The sequence below is a fragment of the Meleagris gallopavo genome, chromosome 6 (genome assembly GCF_000146605.3).
Source record: "Meleagris gallopavo isolate NT-WF06-2002-E0010 breed Aviagen turkey brand Nicholas breeding stock chromosome 6, Turkey_5.1, whole genome shotgun sequence".
Lineage (NCBI taxonomy): Eukaryota > Metazoa > Chordata > Aves > Galliformes > Phasianidae > Meleagris > Meleagris gallopavo.
Window position 1 is genome coordinate 46,915,700 of NC_015016.2, and position 24,991 is coordinate 46,940,690.

At 37.7% G+C, this 24,991-nt stretch overlaps 1 protein-coding gene across 6 annotated transcripts in view; it reads left to right on the top strand.

The window, feature by feature from the left end:
• The window catches only part of PDE1C (phosphodiesterase 1C), a 311,651-nt gene that overhangs the window by 189,160 nt on the left and 97,500 nt on the right, over positions 1–24,991 (top strand). The window lies entirely within an intron of this gene.

Below are 24,991 nucleotides of genomic sequence, written 5' to 3' on the forward strand. Positions count from 1 at the left end.
GATGCTTTGTGCATCATCTTCCCTACATCTCATGCTTAAGTCAGACATCATTTTGTTGGTGGAAGGGTCCTTTGCAGACCATGGGATGATGGCCTCTGGTTCTTGGTGTACCACAGAGGTTGTTGCATATTTCAGCTGCTGTTGCCAGTGAGGGTTCTGACAGCTCTTTCTGTGTTGTTTCTCAGTGTACACGTCTTGGTTCAAAAGGAGTATGCATTTTCCCTAGGATCTTCACTCCATTCTTTAAAAAAAAAAAATCCAAGGTGTAACAAAATCATTATTTGCTATGAAAAATTTTGGCAGTCAGTTTTGCTGTTAACTCTACAGGACTATTTTATGAAAGTATCTATTCATATAATTAATGGGGTGAATATTTAAATGGATTTGTTTTCTCTCTGTATTTCCATTGCAGAGGCAATAAAGTCATCAATAAATGTTTGCTTTAACAGAAAACATTTTTCAGCCCTTTTTAGCATCCATTATTTAGCAGCCATCATTAAAAAAAAGAATCCTGTAGTCATTAATAATCTTGAAAGAGTTTGTTATGCTGAAGTGTGGCATTAGAATACATGTTACATTTACATTGAAGTTGCAGGCACCAATATCAATCACTTGGTTTCCAGTCATTACTCAGCAATGGTATAATTCTTTGTGTTGACTTGTCATTTCTGCCAGAGAGCAAGTGCTTTTGGAAAAATATTTTAATTGTGTTTCCAATATGTGGCAGAGTTGAAATGACAACTGATTACATGAAGGAAGTAGGAGCCTTTTTCTAGGCTGCAATTAAATACGGCTTTTGTTTGTATTGTATATAATAAAAGTGCAGTCTTGGGGAGGATCCAAATATCCGAAGAGTTTTTGTATGATAGTGATTCTGCTTCAGGCTCAGGAATGCTCAAAGAGAAAATTAATAAATAGCAATTTGGAAACATTTTACTGGAGGTTGAACCCAAAGAGTCAATACTGTCTATATAGGATCTAAACTGCAGCTCAAAGCTAAGCCCTGCTTTTCCTATAACCTCGCTGTCAGCCCTATAAATGATGAGTTGCTACACACATGTCCATTGCTTTCTTCAACAAGATGAAGCATTTTTCTTCTGTTGGGAATCCCAAGATCAGTGCTCTGTGATGGAGCGAGAACATTGTGGTTATCTTCTGATGCCTTCTGCACTACCTATGTTCACATTTTCCAGCTCTACTATATCTGTCCTTTTTCTTTAAGCATTTGCCCCCTTTGGCAAAACTTAAAGTTGGAGATAATGGTTTTTCAGTTATACTGCTCTGGTTTATCACAGTTCTGATTTTAAAGGCTTAGCCTGATTCTACTGATTCAAAGCAGGATGAATTCCACTGATACGCAACACAAAATTATTGTATGAGGATAAGGATCTGTGTACAGTATTCCATAATTATACAGGCTGCTCAGGTAGCCTGCACTTTACACACAAGGATGAGAAATGTTGGAGTATTTGCTTTATTGATTTTTGTTCCCCAGATCTTTTAAGTAAGAGTAACAGATGAATGCTTATCACAGTAGAATTTCTAGGATTGCACCTAAAAAGCCAAGTGCTCTGATGTGGAGCAGATTTAGACTTTGCAAAGGAATGTAATTCAAATACTGAACTGTTCATGGAATAGGATTGTTTGAGTTGGAAAGGACCTTAAAAAGTCATCTAGTCTGACTCCCATGCAGTGAACAGTTCTTTGTATAAATAAAATAGGAGTGGGGCTGCAAAGGGGACATTACAGAAAATCTGGCTGTGGCCCTTGAATTATGTTGATACTTTGCAAGGATTATGACATAGGTGAAAAATATACTCTCTTCCACTGCATCTGGCCACTGATCAAGTGGGCCAGATGTGCAAGCATTGGCCACTTTACTGTGTTTAAACATCAGTTCCTGGGGCAGACAACAGTTACTGACCTAGCCCATGTGCAATGCTTTCTTTCCCCTGGCACACAGTAGCACAGCTGGAAGAGGCTTTCTTTTCCAGCACAGCTGTAAGAGACATTAAAAAATGATTGCAAACACTCGGACTGTGTGGAATTGTGTAGAATAATGCAGGAAAAGAACAGAATGACTGAGGGGTGGAGTAATTACGGTGGGATGAAATTTAGTGATATAAATGCAAAGTTGAATATCTTATTTAAATAAAAATGTTAATTTTATAATATGACAGTGACAGAAGAAGGGAAAGACTTTGGCCTGTTCATTCATGTGACAACTAGAAATAGTAGAGAAAAGGGGCAGTTGCAATCCTAAGAAATGTTGGGCAAGATGTTTTAGAGGTGAGATGTTGAAGAAGCTATTGCTTGTGTCCCTGTGTGGAGTACTAAGCTGTTCATATCTCAGAAATTTTGAATGAGGGGAGAGAAGAACAGGTAGATTGAGTAGGGACTGGAAGGTCTGGGCTCACTGTCCCAGAATGAAAATGAAATCTGAGAGCAAATGAGATTGCTACCGTTAAGTACAACCTGAGATGTGAATGCAAGAGAAGAATCATTTGAGCTGGTGAACAGTGTTACCAAGAGAAAGAAGTTTTAATGAGAGAAGGGAAAGTGTTAACCACCACAACAAGGAAATGTTTTCTCAGAAAGTAATGGAGAGCCAGACATAGAACTCATTTTCAAATGGATTTGATGTGTTTGAGGTAGGTTATATGGAATCTGATCTGATGTTTGAGAAATGATTTCTTGTTCAAGCCAACTGTTTTCAGCTCTGTGATTTCTTTAATATTTGCTCTGAAGTACCTGAATTGGAAAGTGGTGAAGGAGGAAGTGGGAGAATGCTCACACGTACAGGTTGGTGCTACTTCACTGCCATGAAAAGTATTTTCACAATATTATGATGATTTCATAATTCCTCAGTGAAGGGATGTAGGGGAGCCGGAGTGGATTTTCCATGTAGTCATCTTCTCTTATTGGGAATACAGCAGTAATGACTAACGGGAATGAAAATGTGATTTATATTTTTCCTTATGGCAACAGCATTCTCAACGAAACAAGATAACCAACCTGTTGGAATTTGTGTGGGCAGAGACTGTTCTGAAATCATGTCCATCTTGCCCATTTATGTGTTGTCACCCTTGAGTATCATCACATAGTTTTTTACCCTCTGAAGTTCCCTCAGCTGCTTCTCATAAGGCTTGTGCTGCAGATCATTCATCAGCTTCATTGCCCTGCTTTGAATGCTCCAGGATCTCAGTGTCTTTCGATTAGAAATACCGTTCTCAGTTTAATCTTAATGGTCTTGTTGAAGTGCATTATAAAATCCCAATTCTTAGGGATATCACCTTGCAATTTAAAACTTTCAGAAGGCAGTGAAATGGGGTTATATAATCTATGGGACATTACAGTCAGAGATTAATGACTCAATGGAAGAACACATCACTTGCCAATCTCCAGTTAAATGTTGCTTGAATCGAGTCTTTAGCAAGTCTTCAACTTTAGCAAGACAAAATTTTTATTCCCATGAGAAAACTCATGACTTTAATTGAGTTCTATACTTAAGTATCAGTCCGAACATCCAGATATCTGTTAGACATGTAAGAAACTATGTTAACTGTGTGTTCTTTGACCAATGCTGTGTTAGCGTAATTCTGAGTACGGTGGAGTTAATCTACACATCAGGAAGAGAATGTATCCTATATTGTACCATAATAAAAATACACAGAATGTGAACAAACTCTGTGCTGTGTATAGTTCTCTTTATAGTGAACTTCTTTGTTTGAAATTGTTCTCAGTAATAAAATGCCTTTGTATTTTATTTTACTGATAGCATTTTAAATAAGGAGTACAGAGCCGAAGATGTTTTTCCACACATGCTGCTATCTCTCTAAGGTTACAGACTGTGATTTCACACTGGCTAAAGAAATAAATAGCAGTCACTTAAGGCATTATATTTCCTTTCAAAAAGACTTTGACTAGAGAACATTAAAACCTAGTTTTTCAGAACTGAAATACTTCCATCCAGTAATCCCTGCATAATCTCTTTATCTGGATGCCACAGGATTGCAGTATCTGAAGGCAGGCAACTTTGTCCTCTCAGTGAAATGGAAGAAGCTTCACATAAAACCTGTATGATTTACAGGAGAGTTGTACTTGCAAAATACCTTAGAGCTTCTGTTATGTTTTTCTTATTGCAAGGTGAGCTTGTTAGATTCAGGAATCATTGCTACTGGAGTTGCAAGTTCCTTGCAGTTTCCTTGGAACTCCATGACATTGACTTTTGTGATTCAATAGATGGACCAAAAGAAAGAAGAGGAAGGTAAAATATGCTTTCTGAAAAGAAAAAAACAAAACTTTTCCTTTCTTTGTTTGTTAAGAAATAGTGTTAGAGTTAACCACTTAACTCTGAGAAAACGGACAAAAAACTCTTCCCACACTCTTGCTTTTTGTTTGAACTGCAAGTATAATTTGGCGGAAATAAAGAAAAATGAACTCAAACTGGAGAAGACAAGGGCCATTGAACATTAGAGGATTGAGCAGCTGTCATGTAAGAGAAGAGAGGAGTTTGTCATTTTAAGTGTAATGAATGAAGACTGAGATAATACATGACTATAGGCAAAAAGGGAGGTTAAAAAAAAGAGTAAAACATGTAAGCTAAATGAGAGCTGGCATAGTTACAAATAAGAAAAAAAAACAACTAAAAGAATGAGAGTCAGAAGAAACTCTTCTGATTGGAGTAATAAAGTTAAAATAATTTTAAAAGGATAAATTTTAAGATAAATTTGATAAATTTCTACGTAGGATTCTATGGTGAAGTTGCCTGTGATAACGGAGGAGTAGGCAATATGACTATGAATTCCTTGCAACTTCCATCTTATAAACAAATTTGATTTGAATGGCTTTTATACAGGGGGAAAAAAAACTATTTGAAAATTTGATTTGGTTCTAGCACTGAGGCTAACTGTCCATTGAGTTGGAGTGTGAAGCTGGGAAAACATAACAGCATAGTATAATCTATGGAATTAGAGGAGTTAAAATCTTCAGGCTAAAAAGATGATGCTTTGAATGCTTGGTTATGGGATGGCAGAAAGAAACTGATGCAGAAATTTATTATCTGAGTAGTGAATGAATGAATGGAGAGTAAAACATTGGTTGGGAGAAGTTGCCTTGCTCATGCCTGAAAGGCAGGAAGGGATGAGTCTGCATTGCTGAATTGTGTTATTTGAATACATGATGATTACTTGCTGATAAGACTCTGCAGTTGAATTGGAGGTCATTCCATGAAAGAAAATTAAGATGGCAAACAACTTAAACTTCAAGGTGAAATAGTGTGGCCAGAGACAGTTGGGGGAGCTGCTTGTTTTGCTTGAGTTTTAACTCTGTAAGAGACTAAAACCTGTTTGTCCTGTGAAAGGGAAAGCTCAAGAAGAGGAGAAGAGAATGGAGGCGTGTGGATCTTCTGGAGAACAAGAGGAAGAGTGTTAGGGAACGGGGCGAGTGGAAGAGTGAGGAAAGAGTAGCAGAGGTTGTTGCCTTTTGGTGAGAGGGAGGACAGAAGGGTGTACTGGAGAGAGATGGATGCCAGGGGAGAAATGCATCATTTTGAGCATGCTCCCTTTGGGAAAACCAGGTTATTTACTGTGGAAGATGTCAGACCAGAAGGATGGTCAGTGTTAACTGGAATTCCCATGAGGGATTCGCAACATATGCAGGAGGGAAGGGCTGTGGGGGAGTAAGTAATGATGTAGTAACTGATGAGACAGGTAGTCTGAAGGGACAGAGCTACCCTGTCATGTTCGAAGAGACTTTGCAGAGCTTTGTTATCCAGAATGCAGTCATTATAGGTGGATGTATCCTTGTGACAGATGCTGTCTGCAGACACTGCAGGTACAAGTGCCAGACGCCATCATTCTTTGTTTACTATGAGTAAATGAATATTATTTTCTGAGGTTTTTTATTGCCAATTACAGTGAAAAAGAATGGCTGAATTTTAACTTGCATGTTGTTCAGTTATTTCACACAGAACGTTAATCACACCTTCTGTAGACTTTAATTTAATGAATGGCACGTCTCTTTCCTTTATTCTGAAGTGGAAAAGAAAATCATAAATACTCTGATTATTCCCCAGCCTATAAAATATAAATCAGCTCTTGCATGAATTCTTCGATGAATTGATTTCATTTCATCTGTGAACTTATTCACGCTGGAATTGCCAGAAGGGATTCTTTATCTATTTACTTTCTCCAGCTAATGTTTTTCACCTTATTTTCTGCAAGACCTTTGCATACGTCCTTTTTGTAAAGTGGCTTTGTCCAAAGGAGATGCTCATGCTAGCGATAACACTTTTCTTATTTTTAAGAAATAAACCAAAATATGAGATTTTTAATCCTCATAGATATAGAAGACTTGATTATCTGCAGATCTCAGGGGTCAAAAGAAAATATAAATGGATTATTTTTGTTTTTAATCTCCCGAGCGTATTTTGGTCACGCAGATGCTATTTTTATTTTTGGAGGGAGGGTACTCAGTAGTCCTTTTCTTTCCAAATACAGTGGGTAATCAATATTTGAATCGGTTCAAGAAGCACCATCTGTGTGCACAGTACAGCTATGCAAGTTAATGTTACCTTCACGTATTGTGAGACTCCAAGTAAAACACTACAGAAAATAAACCTCTAAATCCTATTATTCAGTACATTTATGTGGAATGAGGAGATTTGTCCTTACAAGAAATTAAAAAAAAATTACTTGTCAGGGTTCTGGAAAATAGTCAAGAGTTGACAGATGGTGTATCAACCTTCAGATTTGGATGTAGACAAAAGGAATCCACTTTATCACGGTAAGGAAGAATCAAATAGGATTAATGTCTGCCTAGAAACAAAATTTGTTTTCTGTGAACTTGAGTGATTCATTTTTTTTAATGTATATATTTTTAAATGTGTTCTTCAAATGTCTGCTCAGGCAGAAGCAGAAAAATCAAAGGGCCCTGAGACAGACAGTTCTGCCTCAGTTGTCTTGGCTTACTTAAAACCAGAAACTCAGAAGGAAAACATTAGTTGAGAGCAGCAGTGTTCATGGTTGCCAACTATCCCTGTTTGAATAATGTTGCCTTTTCTTAGCCCTACTCTCAGCTTGCCACAGTTCTCCAGAGTTGCTTATTCAAAGCCAGTCTTGAAAACAGATTTAATTTACTATTTTTTAAAAACATGCCACTGCTCACTAATGAGGAATTGCGATCATAAAGGCAAATGATGAATCAAGGTAACTGATCTGCCTACTGAGGATGAAATATTAGCTGGCTGCTCTGATGCTGGTGGCATTGCAAGATGAATCTTGGGGTTTTAGGCATGTTCATGTTCATCAAAATATCTTAGTTGTTATTCAGCTGCGTTGCTATACTAATTTCTTCTTATTAGTAAAACACTACACGGAAATCTGTATTTATTACAATTAGTCTCTGTCTCTGTAGGGATTTCTTTTGAATGTCACTCAGAAAAAGAACATTAACATTGAAGTTTAATGAAAATGATTAATTAAAACTGTTGTTACTTCTGTGATACTTTAGTATGATACATTGAGAACTTGAGATTTCAAGTTTCTGTTACAACTTGAACAGAAAAACGCAGTTCTAATACCTGTGATATGACTATAGTGGAGACTACAATTTACTCCTGTATTAACAAGAGAGCACTTGGCTTATGTACTGGAATTTGCTGACTTAAAGGTTTATCAGTATAGCATGTGAAGCATGCGAAGAAAACCTGAAGACTTGACTTTTCCCATAGGTACTGACTTAAGAAGAGTCTTCTTCCAACTAGATCCTATTGAGATCTGAAGATATGCATTACATTTGTAATTTTTTTTTCCACAGATGAAATAGACACAAAATAAAATTTGAAACTGAAACAATTTCTTGTACTGCATGTCCTCTTGTGTCAGAGTAAAAGAATCAACCTTTGAGAGAGATTGAGCATTTTTAGTTCTTACTTACACAAACAGCAGTAATTTGTGTTGTGTAGAGGGCTGCTCCACCCAGGTTCTTTGAAGAGGACTCCCAGTCTTCAGAACTTTTTGATAGTGAAGGCACAGTTACATTATTATATTATAGTATAACAGATTTGAAAATTAAAATTCTCTTTGTATCTCTGTTCAGTTCCTTCCATACTACGTGTGTGTGTGTGTGTGTGTGTGTATGTGTATGTGTTTGTGTGCTGATGAATTCAGTGGAGTTGATCAAGAGCCCCGAGCATCTCCTGTATGAGGATAGGCTGAATTAAACTGGATCTGTTCAGCCTGAGGAAAAGAAGACTGAGGGGGTATCTGATTAATGTTTATAAATATTTGAAGGGAGGTGAGAGGCAGATGGATGAGGCCAGGCTCTTCTCAGTGGTGCGCAGCTATAGGGTAAGGAATAATTGCATGAAACTTGGACGTAGGAAGTTCCTTACAAACACGAGGAAGAACAATTTTATGGCAGGAATGATGGGGCACTGGAATAGATTGTCCAAAGAGGTTGCAGATTCTCCTTCCATGGCAATACTCAAAATTAGTCTACCTGTATATCCTCTTGTAGGGTACCTGGTTTAGCAGGAGGGTTGGACTTGATCTCTTGGGGTCCCTTCTAACCCCTGCGGTTCTGTGATATGTTTTCTGGCACTGTAATTGTCTTTTTTTCTGTTCTTCAATGGCATTTCAGAATATCAACGTAGGAGAGAAACGATGAAATGGTTTTTCTATGGCCTGTAAAGAAAAAATTTAGTGTTTCTCTTGAGAAAACTCCTTTTCCTTATTCTTGATCCCTATTCATTTAAGTATTTTCTCATAATCTCATTTTGATATTCTCTTCTGTTTTCCTGAGTTTCACATATAGTCACTCCAATCCGTTCCGCGCTACTCTTAAAACGTTGCTATGTGCTATTAATGTACTGTACAAATGTACGTTTACCTCAATTTCCAATTTGTTTACTTTTTTCTTTTTATTTGTGATTTTCTACAGATACTTTCAACATGTTCATTTCTGTAACCTGTGTTCTTCTTGAGGTAGTGTGCCTACATCATTGTATGGATGTGGAACTTCCTTCACTTTACTTCAGCTGGCTCCTTCTTTTTTAATTGCCACTATGACTGGGAGATAACTTGAAATACAAGCTGGCATGACTGTCTATATGAAAATAACTTGGTTAGCAGAATAGAAAGAAAGGACAAGAGATACTCTATGATGCTTGAACTTCTAGGCAGAATTCCATTTTTTAAGTCCATTTGTTTAAATGTTTACTCATCTACTGTGCTCTGAAAAATAATAATAATGTAACTGAAATTAAAAAGCAGGACTTGAAAAAGAATTTCTAAAACCACATGGCTGACTTCCTACTTATTTGATCTCTATTACTGTGATAACCAGACTTTGCAGTTTTTACTTCAGTGCTTATTTCATAAAAGCAAGTGTTATTGCAAGGAAGTCGGTGTTTTCATTCCTATTTTACTCATGGATACTGCAAGTAAAGCAGTTTAGGTGGCAGAAGCTGCAGAAAACGCTTAAACGACCTAAACATTCTAGCCTACAGTTACACAGAAGTGTCAGATCAAGGTTTCAGCCTCAGGTTTCATGTGATTGGGTTGAAGTCCACAGTATTGAACAATCTTTTTCATTTTGATGAAAAAGAATGTATTGGTGTTCTTAAGTTCACTTTACTCAAATGTGCTGTAGAAGAGATCAAGATAGGGTGCGAGAGTGATGTGATGATGGTAATGGGTAGATTCAGTGTGAACAAGAAAGAAAAAGGGTAGTGCTGAACTTTCCAGTCAGTGTTTCTGTAGGCTGGGTTGTCCAAGTAATTACAAATTTTTACTCGCGTAAACTTGATTTTGAAGTTCTGTGAATTTGATCTGTGTCAACTTTGTTGACCTGTGAGCTGATAAGGACACTGAAGCCTTGACCTGAGAATTTTGGCATTTCTTTCTTGTTGCCAGACTGGAGGAAAAAAAAAAAAAATAAAACAACAAAATGTATTAAGAGCTCTCCTTACAACCTTCTCTCCATTTTCTTTAAGTGCAGGATGAAGCAGGAAGGTGGAATGTGCTCGCTGTTGTTGTTTGCTTTTTTTTTTTATTTAAGCTTTCTAAAGCTTTATATAATTGTTAAAGTCAAATTAACTTGGTTCATATGATTTACACGATCTCTGCTTTGTGTCAGTGAAATTCAATGGGATCATGATCTCATTGCCATCGAAGAAGCTGTCTACTTAGTCCTAGTGCTCTTAACCCTATCAGTCTTGATTAATTGTACTGGAAATAAGTCTTGAAGAACGTAAAAATGTCTGCTCGTAAAAGTCTGATGTGTTTCTGTTGAATTTTGTTATTATGCTGTGATGAACTTTTATATAGGACTGTTCCAAAAGTAATGCCTCCTATAGTATTGCATTGGCCCACAACATCAGAGATGGATGTAGTTGTTATGGCTGCAAAAGTTGAGCTTTCCTGCCATTATTCCATTCCATTTGTTGCCATGTGACAGATGGCAGTAGAGGGGCAGTATGATCAAATGGCATCTGACATGGAAGTACATGTAGATGTGTCATTGAATTTCTCTGTGTAGGAAAAAAATGCACCCATTGACATTCATCAGTGTTGGCAGAACGTTTATGGAGACCAAACAGTGGATGTAATAAGCAGAGTGAGGTGGAGGGGTGGTGCATTTCAGCAGTGGTGATGATAGTAGTGGGTCATACCTCTGCTGGTGTGGGTTTTTACAAGTGTGGTATGCAGGCCTTTGTTCGTGGTGGGTGAAAATGCATAGCTAATAGTGGTCACTCTGTTGAAAAGTAGTGCTTTGTAGCTGAGAATTTTCTCTGTCCAACAGTGCTACTGTACTCTATATCCATTGTAGTTTCCATGGAAATAAACAGGAGGCATTATTTTCAGAGCAACCTGTGTATTTTATTTGTAGTGGACACCATCATTTATTCTAGCTTTAGTGATTTGGAGGGAGATATTCTTTCCATTTAAAACATGGAATAACTCTTGAATTAAATCCATTTTAAAAATAGGCTTGTTGCTCCTTTCAAGAAAAATTCAGAGGTGATCTGTAGTAGAAATGTTAGCAGTGGTATATACACAAATACCTGAATGTCTATTGTTGACATGCCATAGATATTTCTAAGGGAGAAGTAGTTTTTTCCTTGAAATGGAACAATTGTGTATGTATGTGGGAGAGAGAGGAAAATATTACACTTAAAAAATGCTATAGGAAAGCAGTTTTTATTTGTTTTGCTACATAAATTTTTAATGTGAGTTTTCCTTTCACTAGCAACACAAGGTCATGTCTAGATGAAGAGATGTCAGTGAATTGAGTGTAAATGCAGTTATTCATCTAGTCATCACTCTGACAAGACATACATTTACAAGAAACCGTGATTCCTAAATAAAATACAAATGGCATAGTCCGTGCAGTATCTTGCAAATCACTGAATTATAGAACTCAGTGTATTATTGTTTTTGCTTTGAGTACTAAATTGAGATTGTTGGGAGGCTGCCATAAGGCCAGGTCAGATGAGGTGCAGCAAACAGACAGCTTATCTACGGACAATAGCAGTGACAAGATCTTAGGAAAGTTGTCAAAATGTAAGTTGTGCAGTTTTGTTGGCCATAACAATTAATAAATTAGTGAAAGATGCATTTTTGAGGAAGAAGGTGGCCTCATATTAGCAATGACTCTGCAAAAGGCAGACTAAAGATTCAGTTTTACATTGCGTATGCCTACATGTCTGACTTTGGACACCATGAACATAAGCAAGTCTAGATGGAGGGTTCAGGAGTGAAATACAACTTATTCACCTGAATATAGGTGGCTTCTCTAATTTATTTTTTTTCAGAAGGTTGTTGGTTTTAGTGATTAGGTGAGAAAAATGTACTTTTGGACAGATGTGCTTGCCTTCCATATCCAACTGGTAGACGTGGATATCCCTTCCATTTTTAGAGTTATTTACCTCAGTAATGGGCCTTCAAATGCTCCTCACAAAATAAATAATGGCAAGGGCCATGTTGAGGGGATCACTCTTATGGTCTCTTGCTGTCTTCGGTCAAGTTACATTGCATTAAAGGTAGGATCTGGCTGTGGAGCTCAAGCATGGCGCGTGGGGCCTGTTTGTCCCACACCCAGGTGGCTGAAAAGCTCCAGTGGAGGCCCTGAGGAGAAGGGAAGGCACAGTCACTGAAATGCAGGCTGTGGCACGTCTCCAGCTTCTCATTGCTGCTGCAGCAAGAAAGGTTTATGTGAGGATACCAACCTATGGATTTGCCTCTGCGTGACTCACCAGAGCTACTGCTTACAGAGGTGCTCACTACTAATAATGTACTATTGCTTCTGGCTCAGGTGGGGCATGCCGTTTTTAGTCCTGGACTGAAGGACTTGTGTCTTTCTGGATGATAATCTTCTCAGCACCTTGTATTCAAATAATAAATGTGCACGTGCTGTCACATGAGTGGTTTTCTCCTTTTTCCCTTTGTTTTATTTGACTGATAACCTACTGAACAACCTTTTTTTCTTACAGACATGCATCAGAACTGAAAAAAGTTCAGATACGTCATTTCAGAAATAATTCGTGATTTTTCAATTTTATTTCAGTCTTCTTTGATTTTTGTGGTACTTGCCTCATGCTAGTAAGCTGTCACCAAACAGCACTTCATGCAAGGAGTGAATGGTACTTCACAGACAGCTCTCCAGGGGGTGGAGGTTGGGTGACTGTTTTGATCCATTTATCAAATAACTTGTAGCTTTCAAGGCAAAGACAGATTATTGACTCATCTAGAGGTCTACTTAGCAAAGAAAAATGTTAAAACAAACAAAAAAAATTCTATAGGCTTTATGATCTTGCTAATAAAGGTTATTTTAGCTGTAGCAAGCAATAAATATGCTTGCTGTTTGATCAGATCTTTAAAAATATTTCTATATTCTTATGTTTACATGAATATTTCTGTGGTTTTTTTTCGGAGCAATTTTTTTCTGTCATCAGAAACAGCAGGAAATATTTTTTGTTTTCCTCAGATGGAGTTGTGATACAGCAATTAAATTTGGTCATTTAAAAATTTAATTAAAATGCCGACTTTACATTATTCACTGTCTTAGCTTTTTGACAAATCGCTTAATTTCTTTGTCTCGTCTCTTTTTCCTGTTCTTTTTCATATTGGTAGGAATGTTCCTAATATTTCCACTTACCTAATAACACCATTGTCAAGATTAATATTTCTAGAGCAATTTGATTAATTAATTTATAACTTTTTTAAAGAGGTATTATCCCTTCTTTTGTTTCATTTTCCTAGGGGATGACATTGGAACTAGAGTATCAGAAACAGGTTAACACTAGAAGAAAAGAGACTTTTAAAAATCTTGCTCTAACATACTCATATCCACATCTATTAGCTCACTACTAAAGATTCCCAAAGGACCATTCCATGTGTTACCATGAGTGAGGTCAGTATAGTTTTCCTGGCCTTTCTGTTCAGCATTCCTAAGGAATCTTTAAGGAAGCTTCAGACCATCTTCACAGCCTGTGCTGTGTAATTGGAGAGTCTGCTGCAGTATCTGAGTGATGGACTTTTGGATTTGTAATTAGATTTTTTTACCTGATGACTTTGTTTTGCTGAATAAGCAAATAAAAAAGCACGTGCAATTGCTTTGCTATAAGCCTGAATGCATTCACCAGTGTGTTATGGTGTAGCTGACTGCTCATTATCTGATGTGCGTGCTTCGTGCAGTGGTGGTCATAATGCTATTTAGTGAGCTTTGAAAATGAAAGTGGCACTTTTTTTCCCCAACAGCCCCTACGAGATACAGTTAGTGAGGGACTGCTCTGAAAACACTAGGAGCTTTGATCTTGTAGTTTTGCTTTAGCACTTCCCACCTCTCCCTCTTTTCCTAGCTCCCACCAGAACTACCTCATTGAAACCAGTGGCTGCTTTGTGTTTCCATGCCTATGCACCCTCCTGGATTGGGGTCAGCAGGCACCAAAGAGCATTGGAAGGTGAAAGGACTCATTAATCAGCCAAGGGAACTGCAACAGGAAACAAATGGGGCCACTTAGTGGTAAGCCTGCTTTACTGCTTGACATAGAGACATGATGCATCTAACAGCAGTAAAAATGGATTTTTTTTTTTCCTTTAGTGCTTTTTTTTCCTTAATGGCTGTTGATTTTTTTGTCCAGCACTTCAACACTGAGTGGGAAATCTGAAAAAAATCTCTTTAATGGAGATATTTCTATGGAATTTAGAGAAAGAAAAAAGAAATGTTAGGCTAAATCTGCGCTCATGCTTGTCTTAATCTGGTGATTTCAGTAGTGTCCTTCTGTTCTCTGATTTTTGGAATAAATAGTGTTTCATGTTTGTGGATAACTCCAGCTCAAAGCTGGGACATGCTGGTTTTAATAAAATACATCTAATCCTTAGAGCCATTTAACATCTGGAAAGCAAGTTGTTAAAAACATAAAGCACATCTAATCCTTGAGCTGCTCGGAGCCTGGAAGAGGAGCTTTTCTTTATGGGGTAGTTTAAAAGCCTAGCTAGAACATGAATTGCAGAAACATTCTATTCAAGGCATCAGGGTTGTCCTCCAGGTGCTGCATCAAAAGTTATCACAGCAGTGTTCATCACGTTCTTCATCTGAAATACTCATAACTAATACGTACTTAGTGAGGCAGACAATAAGAACAAGTATATGTAAGCATTCTTTTTGAGGTTACATAAAAATGCAAGAATAAGTGAATATACACAAGGAAGATTTTCCCTACGTGCATGTTATTTTCCTGGTTAATGAAAAAGACCTTGAAGTTCTCAGCCATATTTTGATAATTCATGGCTTCAAGTAAAATGACCCATTTGCTGTCTGGATTATATTGTTTTCTTATTGCAACAAAGAGTTGAAAAATTTAAACCCTGTGATGTGGCTTTATTAAGCAACAGATCTACTAGCTGACTGTTTTCCTATCCCCCTTTTCCCCCGCAGCCCCCTCAAAAAAAGCTAAGCAGAAGTGATAACATTTTGCTGTATCACTAGCTCAAGTCAGTCCTTTCTCTAGCTTTTGCGTAATGTCCACAGCTTTATAATATCACCTAAGTCTTTTCATTAGAAGTTGCTCTATTCAGTCTTCTGAGTATGTTCATGCAAAATTTGCTGGTGTGACTTCCAAATATGTCTCAACCACATTAAACCATTTATCACCAGGTTTGGAACACAAAGAAATGGAACAAATACTTGGGCAGGGTTTCTTGTCCATTTTAAAAACGGAACTCTCTGTTCCAGTGTTTAAAGTGATGCTGATGTCAGAGCTAGATTGTGGAGGCATCTCTCTGTTTTCATAGCTGCAGCAGAGGTTCCAGAATTGCTGTTCTGAGTTTTATTGTCTATCCGATGGCAGAAGGTCAAGGATGTATTGACACTTATGAAGAGAGGCACTTGTAGGGGCATCTTAGTCCCATTTTATCTAGATAAAAGACCCCATGGGTTTTAAATCTTTCTCCGTTGGTGTGGTGTTAAGATAGCCAGGCTGGCAATTCAGGAGATTTCATGAAGTACCTGAAGTTAGGTGGGAGGAATATATCCCGTGCAGATGAAGTGGCATTAGCCATGAAATGCAGCAGGGTTAACTTGGGAATTAAGGCCCACTGGGTAATTACAAGTGCCTTCTCTTTCCTCTCCTTTCCATCTTCTTGCTTTAAATAATAATTTTTCCTCACGTATTTGGGACCTTGAAGCTATCATGTTTTCATCTCTGCTGGCAGGGATGCGGATGGCATTAGAAAGTACATTAATGGATATTTCATTGAAGTGTGCAAGTAAGACTTAAAGATAATGTGCTCCATTAAACACAGTTATTAGAAAAAGCTTGCTGTAGTTACTAATCTAATAAAATCTGTTAGGAATTCGTGTTCTTGTTTGTCCAAACAGTTTCAGACAATCTGGTCAGAAGGTCAATTAGCATTCACTTCACAGTAAGATAATCTTTCTTCATATTTAAAAAAATCAAAATTAATTTGTGTCAGATCAGTCTGTGAAATGTGGTAGTGATTACAGGGTTTTTTAGAACAGGAAACTAAAGGAGGGAATACACAGAACCTGATATCAGCTTTGCCAGGTGACTTTAGGATAGTTGCTTTTCTCTGAAAAGTATCTCTAAAGGCAGTGCTATCAAACCCCCCAAAGACTTGTGTACCATGTTTCCTATCCAACTGAGAAAGTAGTCTATCTGTTAGTCCTGGAAAGTCATCCTTGCTCCCAAAATTCAAGTGGGATCTGAGTTGTCATCAGGAGTTAAGTTTCCACAGGGCAATTTAAACCCTATTCGCATCAATGCAGTCACACTGTTTGCAAAGATTTTTGTATACGGTGATGATTGTAAATGTCAATTGGTATTCTTCTATTCAAGATATCAGAGAAGAGAAAGACTGTGTCTTTTCTATTTCCTGTTTTGACTCCATAGTAGCTGGACTAAAAGCTGCAATTGTATATGTATGTGGAACGCACTGTGGTACATTTTGCCCTGGCCAAAGTCAGTGCAAGTGTTGCCTTTGCCATGAGGCATGTCTGAGAGATGTGAAGACAGAAGGTATTGTGATGATGTTCAGATGGAAAATCTTTCCAACAGTCCCCATTCGGGACTGAAGTTCGTCTTCAGCTGATCTGCTCCTTAGCTTTATCAGTAGTGAGATGACAGAGGGTTATTTGAGATGGTTTTAGGCCTAGAATTTGGCAATGCTTTCAGCTTGAAAGTTGTATTCAGTTTCTGGAGGATGCTGAAAAGCACACTCTTGAGACACGTCAGTGAGCAACAAAACTGCCTGGGAAGGTGCATGGAACTGCTGAAACTTTTCTGGACAAGTGTAATTTTCAGAGATTCACACTGAATTCAAGACACGTGGAATTTCCTATATCTTTTTAAAATAAAGGGACTCCTTATTTGAAATGGTAGTTAAATCTTTTTTTACCTAAATTGAAATGTATGGTGAATTTGCTGTGGGTAAAAGTTACTTGCTAATTGCATGTAAAACTAATTGTTAATGCTATCATGAAGTTAAGAAGTCAAGAATCCATAAGCTTGATGGGATACAAAAAAAAAAAAGGATAAAAGGATTATCCACTTATCTCAATAATGAAAACATCCACATTTGCATTAGGAAGGATTAAAAAATGCAGAAAGCATATAAACCCATTGAGCTTTGGCACATAAGTGAGATTCTTAGTGGAGAGAGTTAAGAATCCTCTTCCCTCATATGCACTCTATTCTCTACTTGTCATTGAAAGCATTGACTATAGATGTCTATATGTTGTAACTGTTTTAGCTAGAACAGACAGAAATAAAAGCCTATTCATTTTCTGCAGGCAGAATTAAATATTTGTAGTAGGTGTACTGCTGCGTTTGCACTAGCTCTTGGGCTTGGTTTGCAGGAATCATAGAATGGCTGAGGTGGGAAATAATCTCTGACAATCTTTTGATCCAACTCCCACTCAAGGAAAGCCATCCAGCGCAGGGTGCCTGGTGCTACATCCAGATGGCTTTTGAACATCTCCAAGGAATATTTTTTTAGTTTTGCAAGTATCAGTGAAATTACAGCATGAAAGACCTGAGAACTCTTTGTATTAGCTGTGAAACTTCTAACTACAAACGTGATGGCCACAGCACAGTTTCGCTGTGGGGATGCCTCTGTTCCTGCAAAATGAGTGTGTTTAGAAGTGTGAATTACTATAATGCTGTGAAATGGACCCCACTGCTTTTTGCTTCGTAGCAAACATTTAAAAACTGTGCTAGAGGAGTTCTATAACAGCTCATGGCAATATACAAAATAGTTATTACAGTGAAAATAAAAGCTACAGGCACAGTTGTAAGAAGGTGAACGCAGAATATAATTCCATAGGTTATAATGATGGCTACAACATGATGGGAGAAACCTTCCTCCTTTTATTTGAAATCTAGCTGTAGTGTTCACAAGGTGCTCTACACAGAGAGTGCTTCACTTTAAGTGACTGAAGATGCTTTATAGCCATGTCTAGGCATTCTGGGAGTGGTTCAATGTACTGTATAGTCATCTCTCACTCTGAAATGAAATGGGAGTAACTTTTCACTAGTCAGTGAAATGGCACAAGTAAAGTTTGTGATACTAAGAGGATCAGGCCTTTTTTAATGTCAGATTTTATGGATCTCATTAAGAACGGTGCCTCAGTAATACTAGTGCCAAAATTTTTTTCCTCATTCTTTGATTTCACATTAGAGACAAAGGATTTTATTGGTGAATACCAAAGCTTTCATGCTGAAGGATTCTTTCAGGCTGGGAATAATATTTGTGGTTATATATTCAGTATAGGCCTGGTGTACATTCCTACACTTGAAAATAATCTCATACTTCATTTATAGAAAATCTTATTATTTAATAATTTTAGAAGAAGCTGATACTTTTCTGATTTTTGGGGAAACTTTATCATCCGTGCATTGTTCTTGAGATCCAGAAATGGCATTTCTTTTGTCACAGAAAACTATGGCCTAGTTTTGTGGTTGGGAACAAAGATGTATTCTACCTCTCTGATACTACTTTTGTTTAAGGAAAAAAATGCTAGGATAACATGAGGACTCATTAATGAGATCTCTTTTCTGGCAATGAAATGCATGCGATTAGGATCCTCCAGGGTCTTTAACTGCAGAGAATGTAAGATAGAGGAGTAAAAGGAGGCTCCATACTTAGTCTCATCAGCAGTTGTCAGAAAAAGTGTTTTGCTTCGTCTTTCCTTCACCCTTCTCCGAGGGAGGATGTTGGCTGGAGTTCTCCAAATTGTTTTTGAAGGGAGGGGAGAGAAAGAGTTGGTTTTCAGCTTTGACCTTTTAAGGCAAAGATAATCTAGGATAAGGCATAAAATAATATTGCTGAAAGTCGTTTTATGAAGCCAAACACTCAGAAGTTAGGAATGCCAGTTATATTTTTAATTCTATTTTATTTTTTGCTGTCTTGCTTGTGCTCATTATTATTTCCAATTACAGAAAACTTAAAATCTTTGTTATAGTTTTCCCTATTTCTGGAAACAGGTGGTACAGCTTAATTTGAAATGAAAACTTTCTTTTTTCCCCATCACTTCCTTTTTGTAGAAAATAATTAATTTATATCAAACCATTCTAAGCATAAAGAAAAATCCTGCAGCGTTATAGCCTAGTTTTCACTTATTAGTGAAAGATACACAGATTATCATGGGAAGTAGCTGCTGTTATTGGAAGAATGGAAATAAATACTGGTATCTTTGGCTTTCTTTCGGCTAAATTTATAAGCCCGTTCTGAGCCTAACATCTTTCGCTTGAGTTTTGTAAAACCATATATCTTTTGTGATGTATGTCCTACCATATTCTGATTTCTGGGTCTTAGAAGGAAATGATCTCCCTTCTTCAGCGCTATGATTTGACTACAATCTTACTTCCAGGAAGCGTTCTATCAGTGTATAATATACTAGCTGCCTGCAGCTTGGTTTAGTTCCTTCTGCTCACGTTGTACATGTTCTATGTATGAAGATAAAATGTCAGTTTCTAGGTCTTCCAAATAGTAACTTTGGCTAGACTCGAGCCTAGCAATTCAAGAAAGGCACAACACAGTCTGTAACATATATAAGTCTGAGGAATTTGCTTTCACCCTCCTTGATGAAGTAACTTATCTTGCTCCCTCTGTCAAGCTACTGATATATTGCACACCTATGATGAAATATTGTTCTTAATTATCCAGTCCAGAGATATTTGGAAATTGTACTGGATGAAATGTTAGGGAGAATCAAGCCAAAATGCATTTTCCTTGGGAGCTGTAAGCATTTATTTTAACATCCATGTTGACAGGAACTCCACTCTGCAGAAATGTTGACTGCTACAAAAATGATTAAATCAAGCAAGGTTTTTTTTTTTTTTGGTCCCAGCCAAAGATTAATTTTTCTTCCTCTAGAATTGATTAGGCTTAGGTTTTGTGCCCCATATCTTCAAAGGGCTTAGAGGGATCTTGCAATGAGAAAGCTCGGCATGCTGTCTTTAAGTGCATGTGCTTTATTGATAAGTCTTCCAAAAATTGGAGGCATTCAAAATCCTGATCCCTTTTTGACAATTAGATCATATTTTTTTTTATGCAGTGGAATTTTTTTGAAATGTGAGTGGCATTCTTAAGAAGAAATAAAGATTTCACATGGAAGTTTTCAGAGGGTCCTTGAACGTACTTTTAAAATAAAGGACAACCCCACTGTTGATTTCAGTTTTGAATGAAGATGTACGCCTTCCATACTTCCATCTTCCTCAGCTGTTTGCAGGAATTACACAGTAATCTTCAGAGTCTCTCTTTACATCTGTCAGTCAGTTGAGTAGTCATTTCCACTCAGCAAAGTTTTAAATTTGTAAATTAAGTTTGGAAAAAAAGAAGTTTAATCCATATTTAATGTATTTGTTTGTGGACTGGGGAATGTGTGGAGGCCCTACTACTATTTTCTTGGGATGCCATCAGATGTTTGTTTTTTTTTTTAACTTGGCATGTACCGCCTCCTTACTTGGCCTCTAAAGAGCGTAACCTTCTGCAGATTTCTGATTGCTATTCCCTAAAGTGCAATAAAGCCAGCTAAAATGTTTTGGTGTGAACTACTGATAGTGAAGGCAAAAATGAAGCTAAAAAGTGATCTCAGAAAACCGAATGGAATTCTTCGTGGAAGAGGCTGGAGAGCAAGAGTGTGCTGGGAAGCAAGAAGCAAAGATCTTGCGTGCAAATTTTTCATTGTACTGAAACTTTTGTGTAGAGAAAGATTGACAATATGTGTTTCCTAGGCCTTGTAAAGGACATGGAGTGTTTGTGCAGACACCCTAAGTATGTAGTTTGAAATAATTTTCCCTCTGCAATGATGATGTGATGGATAAGGGGACCATGTGATAGGAAAATCAGGCAGGAGTTTATCTGTCCCAGTTTTTAATTTTATTCTGCAGGGTCAATCCTCAAAGACCACGACAAACATGGAGATTAAGAGCGGATTTCCTCTGTCCCACAGGCACATGAGATTTCATTGCCCACAGAGGTACTTTTTGTCATTACTCTGCTAATGTATTTTTCTCTCAGTGCTTTAGCATGTGTTCAACTTCACAAGGAAATTTCTGTCATGTATTTCAGGGCATCCTATTGCTTTGTCTAACCAGGGACATAAGGATATCTTAAGAGTACTGGGACAAAATTTTGTCAGTACAGTCAGTGTTTTATGTCATTTAAAGCAGGATAAAGTAAGCCAATCAGGGACATATCTGTAGAGGTGTTTTGAATGCTGCTTAGCGTGAAATAACAAAGTAAGGTATTACAAAAACAGCGTGGAACTGTAAGTAGGCAATTTTGTGTTCAAATAAACTCAAATTCGCAACTGACAACCCTAGACCATTTAGAAGTAGGTATGTAAGAGGTGTGTATGTGTGGATTGCTCCTGTTCTGAAATTCAATAGTTGAAAAGTATGGTCAGCCTAATAAATAAGGCTCTGGAGTGATGATAACTCCTATTCAATTTCTGTTTCGTCTAGATTTTTCCTCTTTTGTGGAAACCAAGACAGTCAGCCTGGTCTGGTATCCCAGCTCTTTATATTTAAAATCTTCATAGGATAGAAATTTACCAAAAAAGATCTTGTTTGAGCTACTCATGTAGTGGTGAGCTGCTCATACTTAGTGGTAATGAAAGTTATTGAACAGCTTGGGTAAAAGAAAATATGTACAAGCCAAGTACATAGGGCATGCAGTGCCTCTGGGCAATGCGTTTTTGTAGGGCATTTTTCAAGGCAAAATACCTTATAGGGTTTTGTAGTTGCCATCTTAAGCTTGTTGCTTGTGGCAGAATTGTTCTAATTTGTGCCGTGTCTGTGGGTAACATCAGTGTTAAAAAAGCTAGAGGCACAAATACTTTTAACTCTTTTCCGCCTCAGATAGGCACACATCTGTTTCAGTTCAAAATTTCTTTTCATGTGATTGTGTTCAGGCAGATAAGTTTTATTCTCTACCAAAAATTGTACGGACCTTGTTGATAGTCATTTTTTTTTTTGTGCTCTGGAACATAAAATGTTTCCATTGCTAGATCAACTTGAAAGTTAGCACCAATTCCTACAAATGTTCCCAGCCACCAAGTCTCAGGCATCATGTGACTGAATCTTGGCTCCACCAGAATCAGAAATGCTCATTCCATCTTTAATCAACTTCTAGAATTTTTCTGTAGACCAATTCCTGATGTTGCCAACCCAAACAGTAAATGAAAACTTGCAATTCATAGCCTGTTTGGGTAAAAACTAAACTGAGAGCAATACTGGCGCATAGTTTCCTGGCCTAAAACCAACTATTTTTTAACTGTCATTTTAACTGATGATAGGCAGATTTACTGGTCTCCTCCAATCCCATTTGGCAAAGTTAGTAACGAACCAATTTCAAGTGCTTTCTTCATCTGAAGACTAACTGTATATAGTAAGTAAAAATCCTTTTCACCAAACTGTTTTCATTATTTACACAAAATGTCAGATTTAGGAAAAAAATCTGATCATTACTATAACCATAACGATGTGCTCATTTACATTAAGCAATCAATGCCAGCTTTAATGGATCATTTTTAAAAAAAAAAAAACTCCTTTTGTTTTCTATTAAATCATTGTAATTATTTTTAAATCAATGCAACTAGGCTCTTAGATGTGGTATTTTTTTGTTGACCTGAATTATTAAAACAATGCTTTTCCTAAAGCATAATTATTGTCTTCAGTGGTTTGGTATCTTTAAGTGCTGTAGGTGAAACATGCAATTATCCCATACAAGAGTTGCAACAAAGTTTTGGTTATTAGTGATGAACAATTAGAGTTAAAACAGTTTGGTTGACTGTTACATTGTATCTGCATTCTTTTTCTTAAGATCGAGAAAAATAATTTGAAATATAATGTACCAAGATAAACAGGTAAACTGAGCTAGCAGATTTGTTTTTTGGTGCTGAAGGTACAGTAATCATTTGCAGCCAAACATAGTTATGTTTGGTTATATAGGGTGGGCTGTAAGCATTACCCCTGGGAAAGGGAGAGCAGAGGTGAGATGGATGTCCAACACCACTTCTAAGTGCAAGACAGGGGCACCCCCTGAGAGTAAGAAATTAGGCAAAGATGGCAGGAGACACATGTGGATGAGCAAGGGGATATAATGGGAAAACTCAAGTGGAAGAGGATGATCTACAGAATGTGGAAAAGGGTCTGGCCACTTGGGAGGAACATAGGAATATTGTCAGAGCATTCAGGGATGAGATGAGGAAGGCTAAGGCCCACTTAGAATTAAACCGGGTGAGGGAGATAAGAACAGTAAGAAGAGCTGCTTTAAGTGTATCAAAGGCAAAATGAAGACTAGGGAAAATGTGGGTGTGCTTCTGAATGAGCTGGGTGCTCTGGTAATGCAGGATACTGATAAGGTGGACTTGCTGAACACCTGCTTTGCTTCAGTTTTTTTTACTCTTAAGGAATTCCAGTACATGGAGATCAATTAATTCATTGAAAGACTGTGGCCTAATTAGCACGATGTGAGTTCCATTTCTTCTTTTTTTATTTATTATGATGTGCCTAGTGTTAAGCTTACAGGGCCCTCTGTCCTACCCCCATTTCCTGTGGATAAGTGGCTCCTTGGATGACCTACTGTCACCACCTCACCTCCTTCAGTGATCTTCCCTTCACAACTGCTCTGTAAGCCCACAGGAGTTGCTTGGTGGAGTGCTGACTCCTCTCTCAGGGCACATCAGTGTTTGCCCTGATTTTACTGAGACAGGAATAAAATCTTGCTAAGTGCAACTTCCTTAGGAGGGAAGATGGATAAGAAGGTCCTAATCTTTTCTCCCAGGTATCTAGTGACAGGACATGTGGGAATGGCTCAAAGCTGCATGAGAGGAGATTTAGACTGGATGTTAAGAAAAAGTTACTGAGAGGGTAGTTAGACACTGGAGTTCCTAGTGAGGTGATTGATGCCCCGTTCCTGTCTGCCTTTGGGAGGGAATGGCATTTGAATAATACTCTTAATGATTTAATTTTGAGTATGCCACAAAATCTGTTCTAACAAACTACCATCCAAAAAGCATCAGTTTCTGTACAGATCTGATTTTAAAAAAGAACAGATCATCATCTGAGAATAAAGTAGTTGGGTTGGAAGGCACGTCCAGGGTGAGTTCAGCTGGCTGAATGCTGGTCTGACTAACTTTGGAGTTCAACTAGCCTGCTTAGGATCGTGCGCTGTGGGGCTTTGAGAGTCCCCGAAAATGGACATTCCTCAACTGATCCAGTGCTTAGCTATTTGTGCTGTAAACTTTTCTTTGAGTTGGAATAAGAATAGTGCATATAAAATGGTCATGAATAAATTTAGATAAGAAATCACATCACATCAGTGATGTTCTGGAAGAGTGCTTTGATGGGATTCGTGGGAGGAAAGCTATCCACCTGAGACCAAGATGCACGTTGGTCTGATTTTAAAAGTGATAATACGATATAGATGTCTCCAGTGGCAAAGGACTTGACTCATTGATCCATTTCGGATTTGAAATTGTGATACTTTTACTGGTGGTGGCTGTTGAATTTGCTGCTTGCACTTGAAACGGTCACTTTCCTGCTGTTTTGCTGCTCAGATAGAATTGTAAGCGTCATGAATTTCTTCCCGTGCACTTGTCTGTATTTCTGCAGGCAATAGGAGTAATCTTCCTTCTTGAATTAATGAAGCTAAGTCTCTCCTGAGAAATTCAGGAACAGACTGGGCACAGTAATAGACCTTATTGTTTAATTCACCAGAGGAACAATATCATTCACAATTACTCATTTTATGCCTTTTCTGGATACAGAGGATGCCTGATACTCTCGGTCTATTTGCTCGATAGCTTCTTCAGGTAATTAATTTTCAGGCATGCATATCTAATTAAGTCAGTACTTTACCTCACTCATTTTTTATACATTTATCAAAGGACTTTTCTGCTACCTTGCACCTTCCTAGAAATGAAGTCCTAACCAGCTCTGCTGAAGTCCAGTTGTGCT